At 34.5% G+C, this 24,838-nt stretch overlaps 1 long non-coding RNA gene across 1 annotated transcript in view; it reads left to right on the forward strand.

The window, feature by feature from the left end:
• Positions 1 to 845: 845 nt before the first annotated feature.
• The window catches only part of LOC138693325 (uncharacterized), a 100,043-nt gene continuing 76,050 nt past the window's right edge, over positions 846 to 24,838 (forward strand). Inside the window, exon 1 of the long non-coding RNA XR_011330287.1 lies at positions 846 to 1,106. This is a non-coding gene — a long non-coding RNA (uncharacterized lncRNA). The remainder of the gene's footprint in view (positions 1,107 to 24,838) is intronic.

The following is a 24,838-nucleotide window of genomic DNA, read 5'->3' on the forward strand; positions in this document are numbered from 1 at the left end:
AAGTGTAGACAAAGTCTAAGAAATTATTTAAAGTAGTTTTATCGGTACCTATATAAACAAGCTCCAATTCCCCCCCCCCCCCACGATATTGAAAGGCTAGATCCACCTATGAAATTAGTAGGCCCCTAATGCGACAAATCATGCAATAATAGTTTATTTTAAGTATTTGAAAACTTTATATTATTACGAAGGACATCAATAGCTTATGATATATAACAAACTAAATTGATTTATTCATCATGACTAACTTTTGTGATGGTTTAGCTTGCATATACACATTCCACTTCTGGTGGAAATATTTTATTAAGAGAATAGCCCTTTTTAATACATTTTCTTACAGATTTAATAACAGTAACATTGTGAAATATCTGATCAAAACCGTGCTCTGAGTGCTGTGCTTTAGGGAACGGACTTAGTTGATATTTTTGCAACCAGATGGTGAAACACATTAGTAATGCCGCGCTATCTCGTGGACCGGTTGAATACTACGTAATGACGTTATTTTAACTAGTTTCTTTTGCAGAACATAAATCCAGACGAAAGTAACAGTGTAACAGCGAGTAACTAGTTATTTCGTGTCCAAGTTATTTTTGTAACCGTTACAGTTAAGTAACTGTTACAAAGTAACTGCTACGTTATTTTTCGCCCATCCCTAGCGTCCTTTGCTTTGTTTCGTAGCAACGGTTTGTTTACAATGGTTGTGACGTTATACACATGCTGTACGATACAGTTGAGTTGGATTATAGATGTGCATTTTGTGATATTTTCTTACAATATGGGTTATAGAAGTAGTTTGAAAGTATTTAAATTAATTGTGGAGCTTGGGCACGCCATTTCGTATTTAAGAAGAGAAGAAATGTTGGTAAACGTAAGAACGCTGTTAGTAATGTGAATTCTAACGTACAACCCTCTAGCATGTGGTCATAGTGAATCTGTAAAAGTGGCTGTGCATTAGAAAAGAAACGTGAAGATTCTAAAATGAAACTCTGAAACAAGAACACAGTGTTAGTGATACCAATGAGGTTATAGATGTTCGCATATTATCTAGTGTACTGCAAAATAATGTACTCTATAAAGGCTGTGGCAAAGGTGGGATATCTCTTAAGGTAAAAAAGCACATTTTATTTTGAAATAATTACTCTAACAGCTAGTAAAATAGTTGCAAAAAAATTTGGCTTGTTATGAGATTTAGCCGGACAGTTCAGGAGATTCAGAGTGCATTTAGATTCTTAGTGCAAGCCCTATTACTCGGGTTACTTAAGATGTTATTGTCACGTGTGGGACACTTGAAGTCCACCATCATATTGCTTTTGTAAGACTACTATCAAAATTCAGTTAAACTATCAATGTTAAAAATTTGACAAATTGTGTACCTTTCTATTGTGAAGTTTGCTTATCGACTAGACCATTCAGATTAACTTCTTGCTCTTCAACAGAGTAGAATTTACCTTTAACTATGTTGTCATGTATGGGACTTGTGCACTGAACTATGAAAGATGAAATGGTTTCTTGGCATTCTCAAAGCATTTAGTTAGACAGCAACAAATTTAACATAGGCTATAACAAACAACAGTACGACAACATTAGCATGAAATATTACAGATTCTCAAATTTGAAACTTCCTTCTTGTTCACCTGTTTGGGTCATCATTTTTTCATTGTCCCCCAGATCATAGATGATGCAGTCTGGATCCTTTGGACATTTGTACTCCCAATGCAAAACTCGTGCATAACTGACATTACCTGAATTATTCTTTTTGACCTGGTCTGGGTATACTTGCTCTTCATATGTAACAGTTACCCATTCTACTTCTTGCTCGAGTTTCTTCTGACAGGGCGTGTACTTTGCAACTTACATTTATGTCATGACATGAAAAGTAGAAATGCCTGGAACCATGACCACTGTGTTATATGGATTGCCTTTTCTATTTCAGTTCTGATATCGTCTTCATTAATGTGGAAAATACAAGTTTACGGTATAGCTGTGTTGCCAAATCAGGAAAATATTTTGAACACTGCACAAAGTTGGAATTTCTTTTATTTATAATTTTTTGCCTCACTAAGCGTTTCACATTACTGCCCACATCATCTATCACATCTTTCCTGTGAGACGTAACGAAGTATTTTCAACTGAATTGTTTCTTGTGTTATCAGAGAGGAACTGCGTCAACCTAACAATGTACTTATTCTTAAATTCAGAAGCTGGTTCATCACTCCAAATTGCTTCTTCATCAGGCTGTTGTGAATCCCTTTCCAACATAAATATTCTGTTACAAAGTTGATCATGACAAATATAATATCTTTATCCTTGTGTGCAGTATTAGAACAGATTTGAAACATCTTGCATTCATCCATGAAAAATGTAGCAGCTGTAAACAAAAGGATTCTTCTCCTAGACCATAAAGCCATAGGCGGAGAGAGAACCGTTTCCTTGGCTGGGACAAAGCAAAACCACAGAATTCCCATATAATGGGGTTATGGGGGACACCATTTACTTCCTCCCCCTGTTACAGCTTGACTGTGGTACAGTATCGGAATACATATATAAGTGTTCTGCTGATGGTCAGGTCTTTCACTGCAAACCCAGCATTCTCCAATCTTTCCTGTTTCCTGCCTTCCTCTTAACTTCCGCCTATGATCCACATATCTTAATATCGTCTATCATCTCATATCTTCTTCTGTCCCTAACTCTTCTCCCGTTCACCATTCCTTCCAGTGCATTCTTCAGTAGGCAATGGTTATTAATGGATATTATTGGTTATTAATGGTTATTCTGTAGGACAAAAAAAATCTTTACGTAGCTTCAGTAGGCAGTTTCTTCTCAACCAGTGACCCAACCAATTCCTTTTTCTCTTTCTGATCAGATATCGGTATATGATAAAATTTAATAAAAGTATTTTTGGGAGGACATGTTTCTTACAGTGTTACATCCATATCTGCAATAGTTCGGACCGAGTTGTATAGAGCTTGAACTGTAGGTCTACTACATATTATAGGTCTAACAGGGCATAACCTAAAACAATCTCCATCTTTTTCTCTATCATACAGAAACACAAGCATGTATCAATAAAACTACGTAACAGTGCTAACAGAAACTTCCTTATATGAAGCTTACCTTCCTGAAGATATCATATGAAATGTAAACTCTAATTATTTTGTTTAATCTCGTATTTAAGTTTAAACATTATACTGGGATCACTTTTCTTTTTTCTGCATTGTTGTGCAGTATGTTATTCATCATCTCCAAGTAGCGGTCTGAACACCTGCAGACTTCTAACACAGGCTGTTACAAAAGAAACATTCCTCAAATGAGGTAGGCCTATAGAAATTCTTATACATTCAGAAATTTAAAATAAAATTATAGTGCAGACACACGATCTGAAGACATTAATTCGTCAATTCAAGCACAGAAACTTAATCATAAACAAAAGCAAATAAAATCTAAATTTAGATATTTTGAATTCAATACTTTCTAACGTAAACCAGAAAAAAATGAGTTCAGACAAGTTTGGGGGGGGCAGTGCCCCGCCCCCCGTTTCCCCCTCTCCCATAACTCCGCCTATGCATAAAGCATTTTGTATTTCATCCTGGTATTCACAACTGAATGACACTGAGAAGTCCACGTGTAATATACAAATATTATAATCCAATTTGTCATTTTCAAATACCATGGTTTGAATTCTCTTCAGATTGACATGTCACATCATTTCTGGAAAATAGTTAATTGCAATATCTCGAAGTTCATCAACAAAGTCAGTCTGCCTCTGAATCTTTTTCCAGACCTTCCAGCAAGAGTTCTACCAACATGCAGAATTTAATGAAACATTACTTAGCGTAAATTTCCAGAATTCTTCAGAATAAATTATTTTTAGTGCTTTCATTTAAAAATGAAGTGTTCATGTAAATGACATGTGCATTGATCACATGGTATATCCTTCAATAAGAGGACATTTTTGAGTTTCAAACTGCAAAACTTTGAAAAGCCTGAACTGTTCCTCTCGAAAGATAACATAAGCCTCTTTCAAAAACATTGTAATGTACGGTAATGTTTTTGTAGTGTTACCTTTTTGGCATTTTCCCATGTAACAGTTGAATCTTTCCTGGGCATGTGTATACAATGTCAGGATGAGGTAGGCGAGACCTCATATATGAGTAGTTTAATATCAAAGACGGACATCTGTCGTCTCCATAGTTTTGATCTAGAGGCAATTTTTAAATTCACAGTGTTCTTTGTAATATTTAACACAACTTATTTTATAAATGTAGTGTTAGAGTTTCCATATGGCTTCACTATAACTGGAAAGAGCATGAAAAATTGTATAAGAAACCACAGCTATCTAAATTTCGATTGAGGTCAGATGTCCGTCTTTGATATTAAGCTACTCATATAATGAATATGTGATGTATTAACTGTTAGCAGTTTTCACAAACTGATGTTGAATATGGCCATAAAGTCATTTAAATATGCGCTCCTGCATGTATGACTTACATTGTCTAAAGTGCAGGTAGTAAGGCCGTAAAACATTACGAGAGGAGTTCGGCCGGCACTGTGGATCGTGTCCCGGCATAGCTCAGTTGGAAAGAGCACTCAGTGCGTAGAGCTGAGAGGTCCCGGGTTCGATTCCTGGTGCTGGAACAAATTTTTCTCAAATTAAATGGTGATAACACACATTGGCTACTTCATAGTAGTCGTGTAATTTTTATTTAGTAATTTAAGCTAGTCTTCAATGACGAAGTAAAATTTCCCAATATAGGAAAACTCGCAAAATTAGTACTGACACTACCTCATTCAAATGCAGAACTTGGAAGGATTTTTTCGATAGTCATGTCGAAAGGAAGAAGAGAATAGAATAGCACATGAAGATCTCAGCTAAGTTGCACGCTTTGCTTCCAAATAAAAGAATTGAACTAGAGCACCTTTGAAGTCACCAGCATCCATTTTAGTTTCTGCTATTGGGATACACTGTGCTAGATGTGGAGGAGATTTGGTGGTTGGTACATCCACCCTTCTCTTTTATTGTAGCTGAACGTTTAATTATGACCTAATTAATTATTTTATTGTAGCTCACACAGATAATGGAGAAAAAATGGGAGTATAAGGGTACAGTACATCAGTTATTCATAGATTTCAAAAAGGCATATGACTCGGTTAAGAGGGAAGTATTATATGATATTCTTATTGAATTTGGTATTCCCAAGAAACTAGTTCGATTAATTAAAATGTGTCTCAGTGAAACATACAGCAGAGTCCGTATAGGTCAGTTTCTATCTGATGCTTTTCCAATTCACTGCGGGCTAAAGCAGGGAGATGCACTATCACCTTTACTTTTTAACTTCACTTTAGAATATGCCATTAGGAAAGTTCAGGATAACAGGCAGGGTTTGGAATTGAACGGGTTACATCAGCTTCTTGTCTATGCAGACGACGTGAATATGTTAGGAGAAAATCCACAAACGATTAGGGAAAACACGGAAATTTTACTTGAAGCAAGTAAAGCGATCAGTTTGGAAGTAAATCCCGAAAAGACAAAGTATATGATCATGTCAAGTGACCAGAATATTGTACGAAATGGAAATATAAAAATTGGAGATTTATCCTTCGAAGGGGTGGAAAAATTCAAATATCTTGGAGCAACAGTAACAAATATAAATGACACTCGGGAGGAAATTAAACGCAGAATAAATATGGGAAATGCGTATTATTATTCGGTTGAGAAGCTTTTATCATCTAGTCTACTGTCAAAAAATCTGAAAGTTAGAATTTATAAAACAGTTATATTACCGGTTGTTCTGTATGGTTGTGAAACTTGGACTGTCACTCTGAGAGAGGAACATAGGTTAAGGGTGTTTGAGAATAAGGTTCTTAGGAAAATATTTGGGGCTAAGAGGGATGAAGTTACAGGAGAATGGAGAAAGTTACACAACGCAGAACTGCACGCATTGTATTCTTCACCTGACATAATTAGGAACATTAAATCCAGACGTTTGAGATGGGCAGGGCATGTAGCACGTATGGGCGAATCAAGAAATGCATATAGAGTGTTAGTTGGGAGACCGGAGGGAAAAAGACCTTTGGGGAGGCCGAGACGTAGATGGGAAGATAATATTAAAATGGGTTTGAGGGAGGTGGGATATGATGATAGAGACCGGATTAATCTTGCACAGGATAGGGACCGATGGCGGGCTTATGTGAGGGCGGCAATGAACCTTCGGGTTCCTTAAAAGCCATTTGTAAGTAAGTATAGTTTCTTATTAATAAACTAGCCGTACCCGTGCGCTCCGCTGCACCTGTTAGAAATGAATATAAAGTAATTAAATAATTAAAATAGGACGTTTGATCCAGGGAACAACTTTTACAACAGCGCAAGATAATCTGCTTCACTCATTACCCAATTTCTTTTGCATTGCATTTATAGCATATATATTTTATGTGTTTTAACACGATTCAATTGAGCATAGTTAAAGTTTGAATTATAAAATAATGATTGCTAAGCTAACGTACTATTACTGCATACTAAATCAATACAGTCTCGTTGTTCGTTAATTCTCTGAGATTAAAATGAGTGTACATAAATATTATTTTAAGAAATACAGAAAACGAATGTACAAAATAGCCTATCAAATTTTCTGTGCATAAGAAGCTATATTAATCTTACCTGACCTCGATCTACTCAGGCGTTACTGTAATAACATTATAGCATTATGTCCATCTAGAGAAACTACATTTTCCAATGGTGAAATAATAACTAATTATACAAATCGGTTAATTTAGCTTCTGATATTACTTCATACAAACACAGAAACATTCTCTGTAGGCTATGTTTAATAGCTTTCGATTGTTGATGTCCAAGGCCCCTGTTTCGATAGTTGTTGTCCAAGGCCCCTTATAGACGAAGTCATTTGTTCTTAATTAATTGCACCGTCTTAGATGGCATTATTTTAATTTTAAAACTCATTTATTTCATTAAATATGAGTCCTATCAAAATTTTGTAAAGAATAAAACTTATCACAAATAATTTTTAAAGAAACTTTTGTTATGTAACATTTTTGACAAAAATCAATAATAAGCGAGATATTTCGATTTATTTAATTCAAGCCCCCTTATAACCCCCCTTTTAAATAAAGTATTTTGAATGCCATATAGCCTAAAATCTAAGTTACAAGGAACTTAATTTATATTCCAATTTTCATATAAATCGGTTCAGCCATTATCGCGTGAAAAGGTAACAAACATACAGACGGACATACAAACAAAAATTTCAAAAATGCGATTTTTGGTTTCAGGGTGGTTAATTATATATGTTAGGACCAATTATTTTTGGAAAATCGAAAATTACCAGAAAAATTTTGGCTACAGATTTATTATTAGTATAGATAAACTTCATAGTAATTTTTGAGATAGATGTAACACACACAATTGTTACCATTAATGTAATTAAAACTCATTATCTACTTCACCTTCTTTTAGAATGAATTCCTAAAATGAGAAAGAAAACTACTGTTGTAGATAAGATGACACTAGATCAGCTGATTGATGAAAAATGGAACAATTCAAGGACTCTCAACATTGATCATTGAAAAAGGGAACAATTCAAGGACTCTCAACATTGATCATGTTTCACACTGAAGTTCAGCATGTACACATTTCACATTTGTTCATAAAATAAACACCTACACAGTGAAATATGTTGTTGAACTTATTTCTACTGTAAAATATAAATAATAATGATTCGTTATTATTAGTCTCCAGAAAGAAATACTAAACTTTAAAAAATAATATCCAGGCTCAGTTTAGCATGGAATGGCTGTCTAGTTTATGTGATTAGCTATTGGACAGGAAAACACTAAGGCGTTTGTTAAAGGAGTGGAGTTGTTTCAGTTATTCAAGATCTCGAATTCTTGGAAAGGGATGGTGACACTGTATCGTTATCATTCAATCAAAATTGTCCAATGTCAGGCCGAAGTAGGTGGAGTGTTTTAACATAGGCCTAGGTACCTTTTGGGCTCATGCTTATGTTAATATTTTTGTGCTTTCTTATATTTACTTTTATTATCTAGTTTTATTAGTAGTGTTGTAGACTTATCTTCAAATTTGGGTCATTTAGGAGTTCTATTTATAGTACAGTAGTACGCCAATTATTCGTCGCTCTATTAACAGATTGACGGATTATCCAATTGCCTTTCTTGTCGATTCTTTTTTTTTTTTTTTTTTTTTTGCTGCAGAAAAAAAAAATATTTTTTGTAGAGTGTGTCATGGACGAAAGAGTTTGGACTGAAATTGAACTCTGAGAAATCACAGGCAATCATAATGGGACATCAATGACTTTTAAGTAAACTAAACACAGGAGACTTATCTCCTGTTAAAATGAATGAAACTATTATCCCTTACAGTGACAGAGTAAAAAATCTAGGAATTTATATGGACAATAACTTAAGTTGGAATACTCAAATCACACACATATGTAAAATAATTTTTATGAAAATTCACGCACTAAAAAGAATTCGAAATTTCCTTCCATTGCTTCTCAAGAAGAATTTAGTGCAGTCGCTCTTGATGCCTCATTTTGATTACTGTGACACTCTCTACACTGACCTTAACATGAGACTGACAGACAGACTACAGCATGTTTATAATGCATGTGTTCGATTTATTTGCAACGTCCGTAGATCTGACCGTATCACACCTTCACTAAATATGCTGTCCTGGGTCCGTCTCAAAGAGCGAAGAAGTATTCACTCTCTCACTTTACTCTTCAATATTCTTCAAAACTCTAACCCTAGCTACTTAGCTTCTCGTTTTCAACATTTGTCCTCATATCACGAAATAGATACTCGCTCACAACACCATATCACACTCTCCATTCCTAAACACAGAACATCCTTCTACTCTTCATCTATCACCGTCTCTGCAGCTCATCTCTGGAACTCTCTACCACAACATGTCAGAGACTGTCGGACATTGTCTAGTTTCAAAAATAAATTAAAATTGCACTTTTTCAACTCAGATTCCTTTCAGTTATAAGCCCTTTTCTCTGCGATAGTTATGTAAAAATATAGGCTATATATTTCTTTCTTTCCTTTCCCCTTTTTGTTCCCTTTATCAGCTGACGAATTTATTATCATAGCCTTTTATTGTGAATTTTATTTAATTTTCTTTTTTTTTTTCTTATTTATTATTTTATTATATTCTATTTTGTTATATTCTTCCTTACGTTTTTTTATATATTAACCATTTGTGCTAAATGAGTTGCTTTTGCTATATTCCAATGCATTTTACTTTCTTTTTTTTTTCTATTATGGTATTATTCTCATGTTGTTTAGTGTCCATTTTATTATGCTATTATTATTTCTCTTTGTAACATGTTAGTATTCTGTTCTGTAACTTTTTTATTTAATTTTAACTGCTTGAATACTTTGTGACCTGGTAGAGTGTAAGAGAAGGCCCTATGGCCTTAACTCTGCCAGTATAAATAAAGAATTATTATTATTATTATTATTATTATTATTATTATTATTATTATTATTATTTCAAGCCTTTATCATTATACAGTACTGCTGCCACTGCTCCCAACAGGAATTCAGCTACTTGTGGGTGTTTTCCCAACTTGTAAAATAGCCACTGTACCTACTTTCAAAGAACTTCCGCACAATTTATAGCAAACCTGTTCACCATTCAGTCCTTGTTCTACTGGTCCAGTGGTCGTACTGTATAACTTCTATGCAAAATGTCTTCCACGAGTGTTAAAAGGAAACACGTTTGATAAGTACCAGTATTGAAAAAAAGGTGCAAATAATTGAGCAGTTTGAGAAAAGGGAAACAGTGACTCATCTCGCATCAGAATACAAAATTAGCATTACAACTGTGCACGATTTAATGAAAAAAGAAATAGAGTGTATAAGTATGTACATCCACAACACGAGACCTTACTATTCCTATCTTTCCTCAGTCAGCCATCACAAGGAATTTCCTTGACTCTTAAAAATCCACCGCTGACAACCAGATTTAAATTAGTTAACTTCTGATCTATCATCTAGCATGCTAAACATAACATCACGGAAAAAATTACAGAACCGAAAGTATTATGCATTGGATTTATGAAAATATTTTATAGCAGTGGCGGCTCGTGATAAAATGTTACGTGTGTTCACAATTTTGTGTTCCAAAACGGAAGAGAATTTGAAATCGTACGTTTAGCCTAATATGAAATGTCATGATTCCTATGTTTCACTATCGAAAAACTGTATATAAATTCAAAACATACAATGATGATGATGATGATAATAATAATAATAATAATAATAATAATAATAATGCACAAGAGGGGGTTGAGGACTGAAGACGCACAAGACAGAAGGCTTTGGAGGATTGGCACAGGAAGACGGCAGTAGCTGTAGAATCCTGAATATATATATATATATATATATATATATATATAAAATAATAATAATAATAATAATAAAGGTAAAAAAAGGTAAAGGTATCCCCATAACATGCCATGAAGGCACTTGGGGGGCATGGAGGCAGAGCCCCATGCTTTCCATGATCTCGGCACTAGAATGAGGTGGTGTGGCCGGCACCACGCTCTGACCGCCTTTCACCCCCGGGAAAGACCCAGTACTCAATTTTATAGGAGGCTGAGTGAACCTCGGGCTGTTCTGAAAATTTGGCAACAAGAAAAAATTCTGTCACCGCCTGGGTCGAACCCCGGACCTTCCAGTCCGTAGCCAGCTGCTCTACCAACTGAGCTTCCCGGTCACCCAATAATAATAATAATACTAATACTAATAATAAAACCCAGTCTTTTTATTTCCAATTTTTCCTGGTAAGTCAGTTTACCCAGTTCTTTACTGTTCAAAATTGCTTGAACAGAGTTTATTGTTTACATTTGTTAAAAATTAATACACACCACAGTGCCGTTATTTACAAAAGTGTATGTTCAGTAATACATTTTGGTTCACAACACACTGATACACTATAGCCTATAACAGTACTGTAATCCCATTCGCATAGATTGATTACTATAAATACATGCCAGTAAATAATTATTCTTAAATAAGATACACCACCATACAGATACTTAAATTCATACCACTATCACAGTCAGCCAGCACGTGTTTCAAAGCCAAACTATCCTATTATGCTAACACTAAAGTATAGTAATTCACAAACTACACTCTCGTAACAGCACTGTACACACATCCACACAAAGTAAACGTTTCGACAGTGAGAAATGCTGCCACCTACAGGCTAAAATGCAGACTATTAAATTTCCCCCACGAGATATAGCACGTGAACGATAGGCATCGATGCACCTGACATCTGTAGGATAGATTCACTGTTCACTTAATGCCTTGTGCTCATGATGAGTCATAAGTGACCAGCGAAAGACAATTTTTTCCTGTGCATGTATGAAATTCCTGTAACTTTCTTGAAAAGAGCATGGCTTGTACGTGAACGCATGTTGCCAAGTTTACATAAGTTTATGCAAGATGCGGGAAGTTTAAAATACTCGATTCTGAAATTATTCATCCCCACTGTGTCAATACGGTATTAAATAATTAAACTAGTCGTGCATTAATGGGAACAAGGTGTTCACTTGCTCTTATTGACGCACCGCCACTGTTTTATAGTATGGATTATCCAAGTCTTTTAATTAACCGTTCATTCCATTCCCTTCATTACATGGATAATAGAGATTCTACTGTCCTATATTTCGTAATAGAAGAGTATTCCAAAGCTAGATGTTCCATTCTGTGTCCTGTTAAGAAGCATGGTAAGGGAAAAGGATTCTGAAAGAGTAAAAAAAAAGAAAAGATTTTGAATGTTTAAAAAACATTGCTTAATAGTAACACCAACTTAATGGTTAGTGACATACTGTGTAAAGTGGTTTGTGTATACGGAATATCTAATGCTAATGCTTGCAATGTACTGACCAGAGAGCTTAAATCACTGTGTAAAATGAAACCAAGAGCGAATACAATTTTGACAGATACAGACGAATTCACAAAAACTGCCACCAGACAAAAGATACACAATTTCTATTTCGAGAATTCATTTTCAGCTATTGACAAAATCCTCACTGAAGTAGCCTAAATACTGACTCTCAGCTGCAGTTCAGTGGTCCAGATTAGCAAATTCTACTTAACTTACAAACTGTGTTCAATGTTTTTTGCACGTAATAAAAATCTTCATTTATGTCATTTAATATCAGAACTGTTGGGAAGGTCGTCGAGTTTGAGGTATTCTTTTGTCTGTTACTATGTTGAACGAAACATTTACTTACTCCCACAGGGGACTTACGTTCCGTCGTCAATAGCAACCAATAATATCATGGTAAAATCCATTTACTTCCCTAAAAGCTACAGAATAACATATTTACTTTTTTTCATTTATTGTATTTCGTAGATCTTACATTAGCATTAGTAAGTATGGAAATTAAGTAGGCTAAGTTGCTAGTTGACATTTTTTTTATTTCTTTTCTCTTTTTAATCTGCTACAAACGACTTCTTCAATTGTTCAAAATGAACGTATTTGCCATGAGAATTCATAAATATTCTGCAGGTAGAGAGTTCAGACTACTACCGTAGTTCGTATGTAGACACCACCTGAAAGTAGTTTGTCTCGTAATATTGAAAGAGTAGTTTCGACACTGGTTCCCCTTCCCCTATTTGTGAACAATCAATCATTGTTATAGAGTTACAGTAAAACTCCTTTTTAACAGTCTTATTTTTAAAGACTGATTTCAGTAAACCTAACAGAACTACTGTAAAAACAATGTTAAGCAATCCAGCTTTAACAAAAATCTTGTTTTTAAGGAATACATTTTAATGTATTTGCGAATTTGCATCCCATTCAGCAATATTTCGAACATATTTCAAATATTTGTGATTGATTTCCCTAAAAGGTATGGTCACACCAGTGTGGCACTAGCAGCAAAACTTTGCAATCAAAAATATGCATTGCTATCTTGATTGAAAGTTTATTTGTAGAAATGTTATTGTGTTTGCATATGAAAATTGTAAATTAATTATAGCACTCAGAATACATTATTGATGTTATTGTGATTTTGTGGAAGTATATTGTATGTTTACAAAAGTTTATTTTTAGTGTGCGCTAATAATAAATGTAATGGATATTAAGTATTTGTGAATGTAATTTAGTTAAATGGTGTGAGAGTCTTTCATTTATACTTTCAGCTTATCCTTTCTTATACCGGTATTAAGTGAAAACCTCTTTTAGGAAGAACCTGCATTTAAGGAAAATATAATAATTAGTCTCCTTGTCGAAAATGGGTTGTACTGTACTTGTATAACGAAAGCATAGACTTCATTTCCCTTTTACTTTTATATAATCATTTTCTTTCTTTACATTTTTATTATTTTAATTAATTTGATTCATTTTAAACCATTGGCAAGAACTTTGTTTCATCTTTTTACTTGTTTGCTTTTATTTGTTCAGCTCGCAAAAAAAAATCAATTATTTCGATTTTGAATTATATTTACATCATAATGTACAAAATATATTAACAGTTCATGATTTTTATGCATGTGATACTGTGTTATGTTTTTTTCTTAGAATTGTAATATATATATATTTTCTGTATGTGGCTGTTATATTTAACGAGTGGTCTAGTGGTCAGAGCTTCTGGCTATAGTTCATGAGGTCCTGGGTTCGATTCCCGGTTAGAGCACAGGAATTTTTCCTTAAAGGGGATTATTCCTGTGTTCGTCCATGGTCTGGAATTTAGGTTAAGTTTAGATTTAAGACCTCTCCTGGCACCACATTGTCATAATCATCCTATCACATCATTGGGGTAATGTAACTCCGCCTTCCAGGCGCCCCAACCTCAGAAGTGGGTTACAATTAAGCCACGGCCAGGAGAGAAGACCAGAAATGTCGAAAGACAACCTGGTGGCATTGGATTAAAAAAAAAAAACATTAGCACTGAAGTTTTAAGATGTGGAACAAGTCAAAATTTTACATTACAATTTTTTGGCGAGGTGAAGTGAGGTGAGGCCGAAGATTCACCATAGATTACCTGGCATTTGGTTTATGGTTGAGGAAAACCTCGGAAAAAATCCAACCAGGGATCTAACCCAACCCTGAGCGCAGCTCCAGATCAGCAGGCCAGCGAGTCTGCCGACTGAGCAACATTGGTGGCTCTATAAAAAATATACCGTACAGTACATAGCAATCAGACGATTAAATTTACGAACCTAAACAGTTATTCATCAGTTGAGCTATAAAATATATTACATAGCAAGTAAGTTAATTCAATTTAAAATCATAAACAATTCAATCACTTGAGGGAAGTTTTCTAGTACCTGGTACTCGTTACATAAGCTGATAAGTCAGCCATTGTTGTATATTCATAAGAGATGTGTATTTTCCCTGGACCAAAAATATATTACAAAGTGACTAAAATCACATCTAGTAACAAACTATTAAAATTCTTTTCAGAAAGGAACCACTGTGCAAACACAAAAACGACTTATGTGACGAGTACCGGGTACTAAAAAACTACCCACTTGACATATACAAAAATGATAATACATATCATGGATATTACTTCAAATTGCAAGCATAAACAAATCATCGGTAGAGCTATACAGATTCCTATTCAATTTAAAGCATATACAATTTATCAGCCAAGCTAAAATAAAATATACAATACATAGTAAAAAGATTAATTCAATTTACAAGCGTACTTAAGTTAAGCTATACAAAATTGTACAATCCATATAAAGTAGGTTAATTCAGTTTATAATAATAAACAATTCATCACTTGAGCTATACATACTACTATTCAATTTACAGCATAGGCTATACAATTCATCAATAATTAAGCAATGGCGGCTGATTGGCTGAGGCAAGTGAGGCCGGGCCTCAGTCATAGCTTAAATGAACCCAAATTTTGTGTTTTTATGTACGTAACATATTATGTACTAGCCATACCTGTGTGCTCCGCTGCACCCGTTAGAAATAAATATAAAGTAATTACATAATTAAAATAGGACGTTTGATCCAAGGAACATTCGTGTTTGATAGAATGATAAATCTTTAATATGTTACTTAATTTAAATTGCATCCAAATAATTAAAATGCGATCATTTTGGTCCAGAGACACTCATTTGGTGCCATGACAATTCCTTTAACCCGTTTCTTAATTTTTATTACATTAATGAAGATTGACATCATTTAGATTTAATGTGTATATTTTATTTTACTTGTTATGGGTTTCCATTGAATTATGGTAATAATTTTAACCCTTGTTTTCTACGTATTCAGTAAATGGTGCTTGGCCCACTATGGTTGTGAACCCTTCAAATAACTTAAATTACATTATATAATATTACATATTATATTATATTATATTATATTGTATTATATTATATCAGAAGTTACTGTAATAACATTATAGCATTATGTCCATCTAGAGAAACTACACTTTCCAATGGTGAAATAATAATTAATTATACAAATCGGTTAATTTAGCTTCCGATATTACTTCATACAAACACAGAAACATTCTATGTAGGCTATCTTTTATAACTTTCGATTGTTGCTGTCCAAGGCCCCTTATAGACGAAGTAATTTGTTTTTTAATTCATTACACGGCCTTAGATGGCAGTTATTTTAATTTTAAAACTCATTTATCTCATTAAATATCAGTCCTATCAAAATTTTTCAAGGAATAAAACTTATCGGAAATTATTTTTGAAGAAACTTTTGTTATGTAACATTTTTCACAAAAATCAATAATAAGCGAGATATTTCGATTTATTTAATTCAGGCCCCCTTATAAATAATGTATTTTGAATGCCATATAGCCTAAAATCTAAGTTACAGCGAACTTAATTTATATTCCAATTTTCATCGAAATCCATTCAGCCATTATTGTGTGAAAAGGTAACAAACATACAGACAGACAGACATACAAACAAAAATTTCAAAAAAGCGATTTTCGGTTTCAGGGTGGTTAATTATATATGTTAGGACCAATTATTTTTGGAAAATGGAAAATTACCAGAAAAATTTCGGCTACAGATTTATTATTAGTATAGATTTGAAGGAAGCATGTAGCGTTGTAGAAGTATTTGAAAACTTTGTGATGTATATATACCTGTCTTGCAGAAAAAATTGTTTCTGAGGCGAGAAATCTTCTGGTCTGGTCTGGTCTGGCTTCTACATTTCGTATGTTTTCACTGGTTTTGAGGTTTCACTTGAAATGCTGCAACTGAGGCCCAATTCTTCTGGGCCTGGCTGGTGTCCATCCACCCACCCACCGGTCTCTTGTCAATGGTCGTCTGAAGGGTGGGAAGGGATGCGGATGAGGAAGTTGGAGAAGCAGTGTTGGCTTGTCTTCCAAAATAGACACAGATTACATAAAAATTCTCTCTTTCTAGCAGGCGCGAGTCCACACTGTTCCCTTCTCTTGTGTCTCAGTTTATGACTTATGCAAGGGTACTATTGTACTTCACATGTTCACAACTAGTACAGTAGTGACTGCTGTCCAGTGTTATTATGTATATCAGGAAAATGGAAATTGAAACAGATGCGAGCAATAATGATGAGGATGATGATGATGATGATGATGATATAATATTCATTGTTAAGAATATCCTTTTTAGGGAAAAAATGATATTTAAAGAAGGAAAATTTTAAATAGAGACAGACCTAAGCCATCACTAACAATTATTTTTCAGAAATATAATTTTAAAACGCAGGTTTTCAATGCATCCTGGCACGGGCAACATAAATGATTATGTGGTATGTGAAGGAGCGCAGTTTCAACCTCTTGTATAAATAGCAACTTACTTGGCGAGTGACATTTTATTATTTTTAATAATAATAATAATAATAATAATAATAATAATAATAATAACAATACCATCTGTATAGGAGGTAGACCTACATAAACTAGTTACATAAGGCCTCACCAAGGATTTCTGTCACTGGTCGCTACTGCAATTAAACTATAGTGAACAGATGAATTCAATTTCCAAGCATATTTTAGTTGAGCTATATAAAATTGTACATTTCATATCAAGTAGAATAATTCAATTTACAAGCATAATAGTACATTATGCAACGAGCCTATAATGAAGGTAATTAAGAAGCGAGTATGGATATTTATGAAACGAGCGCAAGCGAGTTTCATAATTTTCATACGAGCTTCTTAATTACCATTATAGGCGAGTTTCATACGACTTTTTATGCTCGACCATATTTCTAACTTGATATTATTAATTTTGTTTGTATCTGACCTTGGCCAATGTCCCGTATGTTGTGAGATGTGCGCAGACGCGAAAGTATTGATTTTTTCCGAGGAACAGATGTTCACATTGACCTTGCTAGGCCATAAGAACCTACAGAGATAACATTAAAATTAAATTAGACATTGAAAAACGAGATGACAAATTGAATTTATTTGAATATTAATTACAATTAACGCTAATTATTATAGTAACAGAACATAACCTTCTGCGACAGTATTGGATTTCCAGCCTCCGTGACTTTTCACTAATTCTCTTTCGATTACATATCCGAGAATAATCAATACTTGCAGTTTTATAACGGTAGAAAGCTGACCTGTCATTGGCTGAACAGTTGTAACCTGAGTCGTCATTGGCTGAAAGACCTGACCTTTAATGAGTAGGTGTATTTTAATGACATACATTAAAGGTCTGCTACCAGGTGTATAATTACTACATTTCGGCATGGTCGAGCATAAACAATTCATCAGTTGTGTAGAAGGTATGAGTAGGCTATGTAGAAATTTCGTTAATTCTGTTCTAAACCATTTCAAAGCATTAAGATACGGTAATTACACAGTGCACTGAAACACTGTAATACATGAATAGTGAACTCCTTTTTATAACAGCTTAGACTAATAGAGGGTAGGTGAATATCTGATTTATGTCTTGTATTAAAATTATGAATGTCATGATTAGTACTAAATGTATCTCGGTTTTAATAAAAAAACATCTTTAGAGAAAGAATCTACTCACAAGATAAGGTCAAGATTTCTAAATTTTGGAAAATATTTGTACATGATGTCCTTTTATGCACACCAGCCATTATTCTTATAACTTTGTGTTGTAAAACAAAAATGTGTGGAGTGAAAAAAAATATATTACTTAGATGGAATTTGGGTAAATAGGCTACATCTGAGCTTGACTTTTATTACAGGTACCCAGATGAATTGGCCTGGCAGCTAGAGTTGACTTGGCAAGAAATTCAACAGTCAGAAGCTTATTTTAAGTTTCACAATTTCTTGCTTTCTGAGATGGAGTCTGGTTACATTAAAAGACAAAAAATAGTTCATATGATTACGCTTCTTTTATTGGAGGTTAAATTAAGACATAAAGTAAGATTAAGTATTTGTACACTTTTTCTGCTATCAAAAAATCTGAAAGTTAGAATTTATAAAATAGTTATATTACCGGTTATTCTGAATGGTTGTGAAACTTGGACTCTTACTTTGAGAGAGGAATAGAGATTAAGGGTGTTTGAGAATAAGGTTCTTAGGAAAATATTTGGAGCTAAGAGGGATGAAGTTACAGGAGAATGGAGAAATTTACATAACGCAGAACTGCACACATTGTATTCTTCACCTGACATAATTAGGAACATTAAATCCAGACGTTTGAGATGGGCAGGGCTGTAGCACGTAGGCTATGGATGAATTCAGAAATGGATATAGAGTGTTAGTTGGGAGACAGGAGGGAAAAAGACCTTTGGGGAGACCGAGACGTAGATGGGAGGATAATATTAAAATGGATTTGAGGTAGGTGGGATATGATGATAGAGACTGGATTAATCTTGCATAGGATAGGGACCGATGGCGGGCTTATGTGAGAGTGGCAATGAACCTGCAGGTTCCTTAAAAGCCATTTGTAAGTAAAAGTACATTTTTTTTATTTTTTATATGCATTTCTAAATTACTGTTCACAGATTATTAACCTGGAGACTTGAAACTTTCAATCTTTTAACCCCATATCAATTTGGCTGTAGACCATCATGTGGCAAACTGAAGCTCTATTATATTTTGCTCAAGAAAATCATGAAGATTTCACACATTAGCTATAATGATAGACTTTGAAGCCGCTTTTGATAATACTCCTCACAGAGGTCGACTTATGTATGTATGTATGTATGCATTTATAGCCTACTCTGAATACAAATCTACATGCTTTGATCGATATTTGTCAAAGTTTACATATTTTATCTTTATAAACAGGAGAGAATCATAGCCCCACATTAAAATTAGACAAAAGGACGTTAAATTAATTAAAATAATAAAACATACAAATAAATACAATCAAACATTTATGCAAAATATTTAAATCCAATCTTCTACAGTCAAATATTCTGTTTTATTTTCTGTTATATCCAACATCGATTTTCACAAGGCCGTGGAAAAAGCAATATAAAATTAAATAACTTGTTGATACATCATGAAAGGCAAAAATCTAGATAATTCATGCAATAAATATCTTTACGCATCCAGGATTGTATTATGAGTTTCTAGATACAGTTGTAGATAGTAGGCAGACTGTGTTTTATCCAACTGAATTCTTGAATTCTTTGAAGCTACAAGGATTGTCACCATATAATTTAATACTTCATATTGAATCACCAATAGCTCTATTGCGAAATACTGACCATCAAAATCATGTAATGGAACAAGAATTTGTGTGAAAAAAAAAAAATTGTACAAAACGTAATACACATGACAATGTTAACTGGAAAAACGAAAGGAGAAGATATTTTTATCACACATATTCTTGTGATCCCATTAACATGCCTTTCGATTTTAAGCAAGTACACATGTAAGCCCACTGAAAATAACACAGTGTTAATTCTAACATATACCGATACATCTATACTAATAATGAATCTGTAGCCGAAATTTTTCTGGTAATTTTCGATTTTCCAAAAATAATTGGTGTTAACATGTATAATTAACCATCCTGAAACCGAAAATCGCTTTTTTTGAAATTTTTGTTTGTATGTCTGTCTGTCCGTCTGGATGTTTGTTACCTTTTCGCGCGATAATGGCTGAACTGATTTATATGAAAATTGAAATATAAATTAAGTTTGTTGTAACTTAGATTTTAGGCTATATGGCATTCAAAATACTTTATTTAAAAGGGGGGTTATAAGGGGGCCTGAATTAAATAAATCGAAATCTCCCCCTCATTATTAATTTTCATGAAAAATGTTATATAACAAAAGTTTCTTTAAAAATGATTTCCAATAAGTTTTATTCTATACAAAATTTTGATAGGGCTGATATTTAATGAGATAAATGAGTTTTAAAATCACAATAACGCCATCTAAGGCGCTGTATTGAAATAAAAACAAATGACTTCGTCTATAAGGGGCTTTGGACAACAACAATCGAAAGCTATTAACTCTAGCTGGACCAAGTTTTTTTTAGTTACGCGGTGGACCAAGGAGGGTTAAAAAGTATCCACTAGGAATAATTGGCACAATTGTGAACATAATGCACATAGATCAATTTTATAATTCTATTTGACATCTCTTTAATACAAATTAATTAATGGTGTGTTTATTTATTGATGAATTGAAATAATTTTTACTGAAATGAAAAAAAAATTAAACAAAATATTCTAGCTATCACCTCTTAATTTCACTCAGTATTTTAATAGTAAATCCATGGCACTACAGCCCATGAAGGGCCAAGACCGACCAGCCAGCTGCTGGCCTCACGTCCACATGCCGAAGCAGAGGTGGACGATCATCCAACCAGAATGGAGGTATCGTGTGGTTAGCACGATGATTCCCCCACCCATTATAGCTGGTTTGCGAAACCTGATTTTCGCTGCCTATCGTAGCTCCCCAAGTGCATCACGATGCTGGGTGGGCACCGGTTCCATACACTATCCGAAATTTCATGAGAAAATTTCTTCCCTCACGAGGACTCGAACCAGCGCGCATTCCGTAACGCGAGTCCTAGTCAGGATCCCTTAGACCACGGCGCGTGATTTCTTTCTATGAAGTTTACCTTCTAATTTCACTCAGCATCACATTAGTTCTATTGAAATATAAGAAGAAAATAAAAGAAAATAAAACAAAAGATAAAGGGCCATATTCATAGACATTCTTAGCACGGGCTTCCGGTGGATGATCAGCGAACTAACGTTTTCGTATTCATAAACCAGTGTTAGCGATATGATATGATATGAATCCTGTACAAGTAATCAGTCGATAGCCGGGGCTAGTTTAGGACGCTCGTAGCGCGGGCTAGCGAAATGTCTATGAATAGCACCCAAAAAGACTAAACTTTGGTATGTTGTAGTCTGTGCCTTGTTCAATCATCACATACACAACTGTAACACACATTAGTCTTCTTGGTATATCTACCACACACAAACAGCTCACATACTGCACAAACAATGGTGGTTTTTGCCAATTTGTTCTTCTGTTCTTAGTGTGAGCCTCATCATAGCATACATGACATCTTCCTTTTCCAGTCGAATGTTTTGGAGTCTCACTTCTTTTCCTAAGTTTCCTCTCAAGGACAGCTTCCATGACTGCTTATATGTTGTTTTTGAGCCCAGTTACGACTTCAGGCCATTGTTCAACTTGAGGTTTGATGAGGTCTAATCTTAACTGCTGGAGATAAAGACGTCGTCGGTTTGTCTTAGTACGGTTCCATTCAGGAAAGTTCATGGTGTCCTATGCGTAGTATGCATTTATGCAGGCAATATCTATCAAAAGTGTAGAATACAGAGAGAGGCCAACGTTCGGGACTACTTTTTGTACTGTATTTTTCTCGCCATTTGGTCGATGGTGTGAACTGCTCCATTTGTTGAATTATAAAATAAATTAATGTCAGATTTCTCCTTAGTTCCTTCATCAGAAACAAGCATCACAATGTTGAGATGATAGCATAATTATGACCTTCTTTGGTTTTGGTATATATGATACCAAAGTCACAGGTGGTTTTCCAGAGCATGAATCAGTAAAGGCGAAGATGCTGGAATATAGTTCTCTTCCTTTTACAGACTTCAGCTCTTTTGGAATGTGCTTTTGGTTATTTTGCATAGTCTCAACTAAAGTCAGATTGTAGTCACTGTAGAGGTCCTCCGCTAGATCAACAGATGTATAGTAACAGTCTGTTACATTTCGGCCTGTATCTTTGATAGGAGCAACAAGCTCTATCACAGTCTCTTTAGGTCCTTTGTATTCAGAAGTTGTGCCTTCCTACTTACCGGCGTACACTTCCATGCTGTGAACGTATCTTTCTTTACAGTCCGCAAACATTCTTATCAGGATCCCATACTTTCCCGGCTTATCTTTCGTGAAAACTTGGAAGGATCAATTTCCTCTAAAAAGGGACAGCATTTCATCAATAGTGGTATTTTTGTAAGCACAATGGTATTTAAGAAAAATGTATATTTAGAAGATGGAATATTTCACGCAAAGGAGCAAATTTGTCACTTTGTCTTCTAATTTCCCGTGTACCTTTATCATAAAATCTGATTACCCTCAAAAGATCAAGGAATCTGTTTCGGATCATGCCTGCAGTTTATGCTGATCTGCCAAGTTCTCCAGACCAGAAATTATGATAGTCCAAGCATTGGCACCTATCAATATCAGAATACCCAGAAACGCAAGAAATTCAGTCATATTTGTTTCCTCAATATTATTCCTTCTTCCCTCTTCATTTGTGTGTTGTACAATTTTTGAGACTATATCATCATCCATGAATTTCATAAAGGATTCACATAAATTGTCTACTCTACCTGCTGGTCATAGTCTCGGTTAGCAATGGTTCTTCGAGCAGGGCGAAGTGGAGTGGGTATATACACTACCACTTTTTGCCACATATGTAACTACATTGGTATTTCTATTATGAATATAATCAATCGAATCGTCAGTTGTGTCACTTTCACTTTCGCTTACATTTATCTCTTCTAAATCATACACTGTGTCTTCATTTTCACTTACGTTGTCATCTCCACTTTGATTATAATTTTCCTCCTCTCCCTCTTCAGTAACAACACTTAGGTCTTTATCACTCATAGTTTCCGGATATTTATATCATCATACAATTAACACTGCTCACAGATCAAGAGCAACTGAATTACTGAAAACATTTCCTGCTACCAATAACGGTGAAACATGTTCTTATGTAGCATACAAGCAGCATTGTTGTCAATATTTAAATTTAAAACGTTATGACAGCACCATAATTAATCGTTGATTCAAAATTTAGTATATTAAAAAATAGTTACACGCTGGACCAAGGGGGGGGGGTTATTTTGTGTCCACAGAGACATTTCATAAAATAGATAAGGCAGATCATTTGAAAATATTTTTTTTCTTATAGATGTATAAAATTTGAAGTTTTTCTGACACAATAATGGAATATGAACTTCAAAATAACATTATTGCAATTTTAATAGCCAAATTAAAAATGTGTGGACACAAAATGACCCCCCTTGGTCCATGGAGGGTTAAACATAGCCTACAGAGAATGTTTCTGTGTTTGTATGAAGTAATATCGAAAGCTAATTAATTGTTTAATTATTATTTCACCCCTGGCTACGGACTGGAAGGTCCGGGGTTCGATCCCAGGTGGTGACAGGATTTTTTCTCGTTGCCAAACTTTCAGAACAGCCCCGAGGTTCACTCAGCCTCCTATAAAAATTGAGTACCGGGTCTTTCCCGGGGGTAAAAGGCGGTCAGAGCGTGGTGCCGACCACACCACCTCATTCTAGTGCCGAGGTCATGGAAAGCATGGGGCTCTACCTCCATGCCCCCCAAGTGCCTTCATGGCATGTTACGGGGATACCTTTACCTTTGGAAAGTGTAGTTTCTCTAGATGGACATAATTCTATAATGTTATTACAGTAACTTCTGAGTGAAATTTAAGGATATACAAAACTTTTAAAATAACAATATAATATATTTTCACCGCCACCTCAGATTATAGTGTTGTTGTTCCTGCAGTAACTCCTATGTGCAAAATATAACATTTTTGAGTAGGAAGAAAAAACACATTTATTCATTGCATGGCAATGGTACATAGAAGATCGTGAATTCTTACATTTTCGAAAGAAAGAAATATAATTACATATCACTGTTTATGCTGTATCACTATTTAAGTTATTTGAAGGGTTCAGAACCATGGTGGGCCAAGCGCCATTCACTGAAGACTTAGAAAACAAGGGTTAAAATTAAGTTATTACCATAATTCAGTGGAAACATATAGCAAGTAATATGAAGTATACACATTAAAACTAAATGATATGTCAATCTTCACTAAACTATGGTTGCATGTAATAACAATTAAGAAATATGTTAAAGGAATTGTCATTGCACCAAATGAGTGCTCTCTGGACCAAAATGACCACATTGTAATTATTTAAATACAATTTAAATTAGTCATCATCATCATCATCATCCTTCACGAATTAGGCCTCTGTAGACCTGTTTCGGCCCCATCTAGCAGTCTTCTTAAAGGCCTTCCTGGTCGACGATGTCCTCTAGGTTTATACTGCATCATAATTTTTGGGTTTCTTGAATTTTCCATTCTTCTTACATGATCTAGCCAATTGAATTTGTATCTGCTGATTTTTTCTTCTACTGACTCTACTTCTAATTGCTCTAAAATTTCTTCATTCCTTTTTCGGTTTAAAAGAGTATATCCTGCTGTCCTCCTGAAAAATTTCATTTCCGTTGCTTTGATTCTGTTCATGTCTTTTTTCTTTAATGTCCAAATCTCGCTTCCGTATAAAAGGGAGGGTAATGCTAGTGTATTATATATTTTTATTCTTGTAGATTTTTGTACTAATTTAG

This window comes from Periplaneta americana, chromosome 17 (assembly GCF_040183065.1).
Source record: "Periplaneta americana isolate PAMFEO1 chromosome 17, P.americana_PAMFEO1_priV1, whole genome shotgun sequence".
In the NCBI taxonomy this organism is placed as follows: Eukaryota; Metazoa; Arthropoda; class Insecta; order Blattodea; family Blattidae; genus Periplaneta; species Periplaneta americana.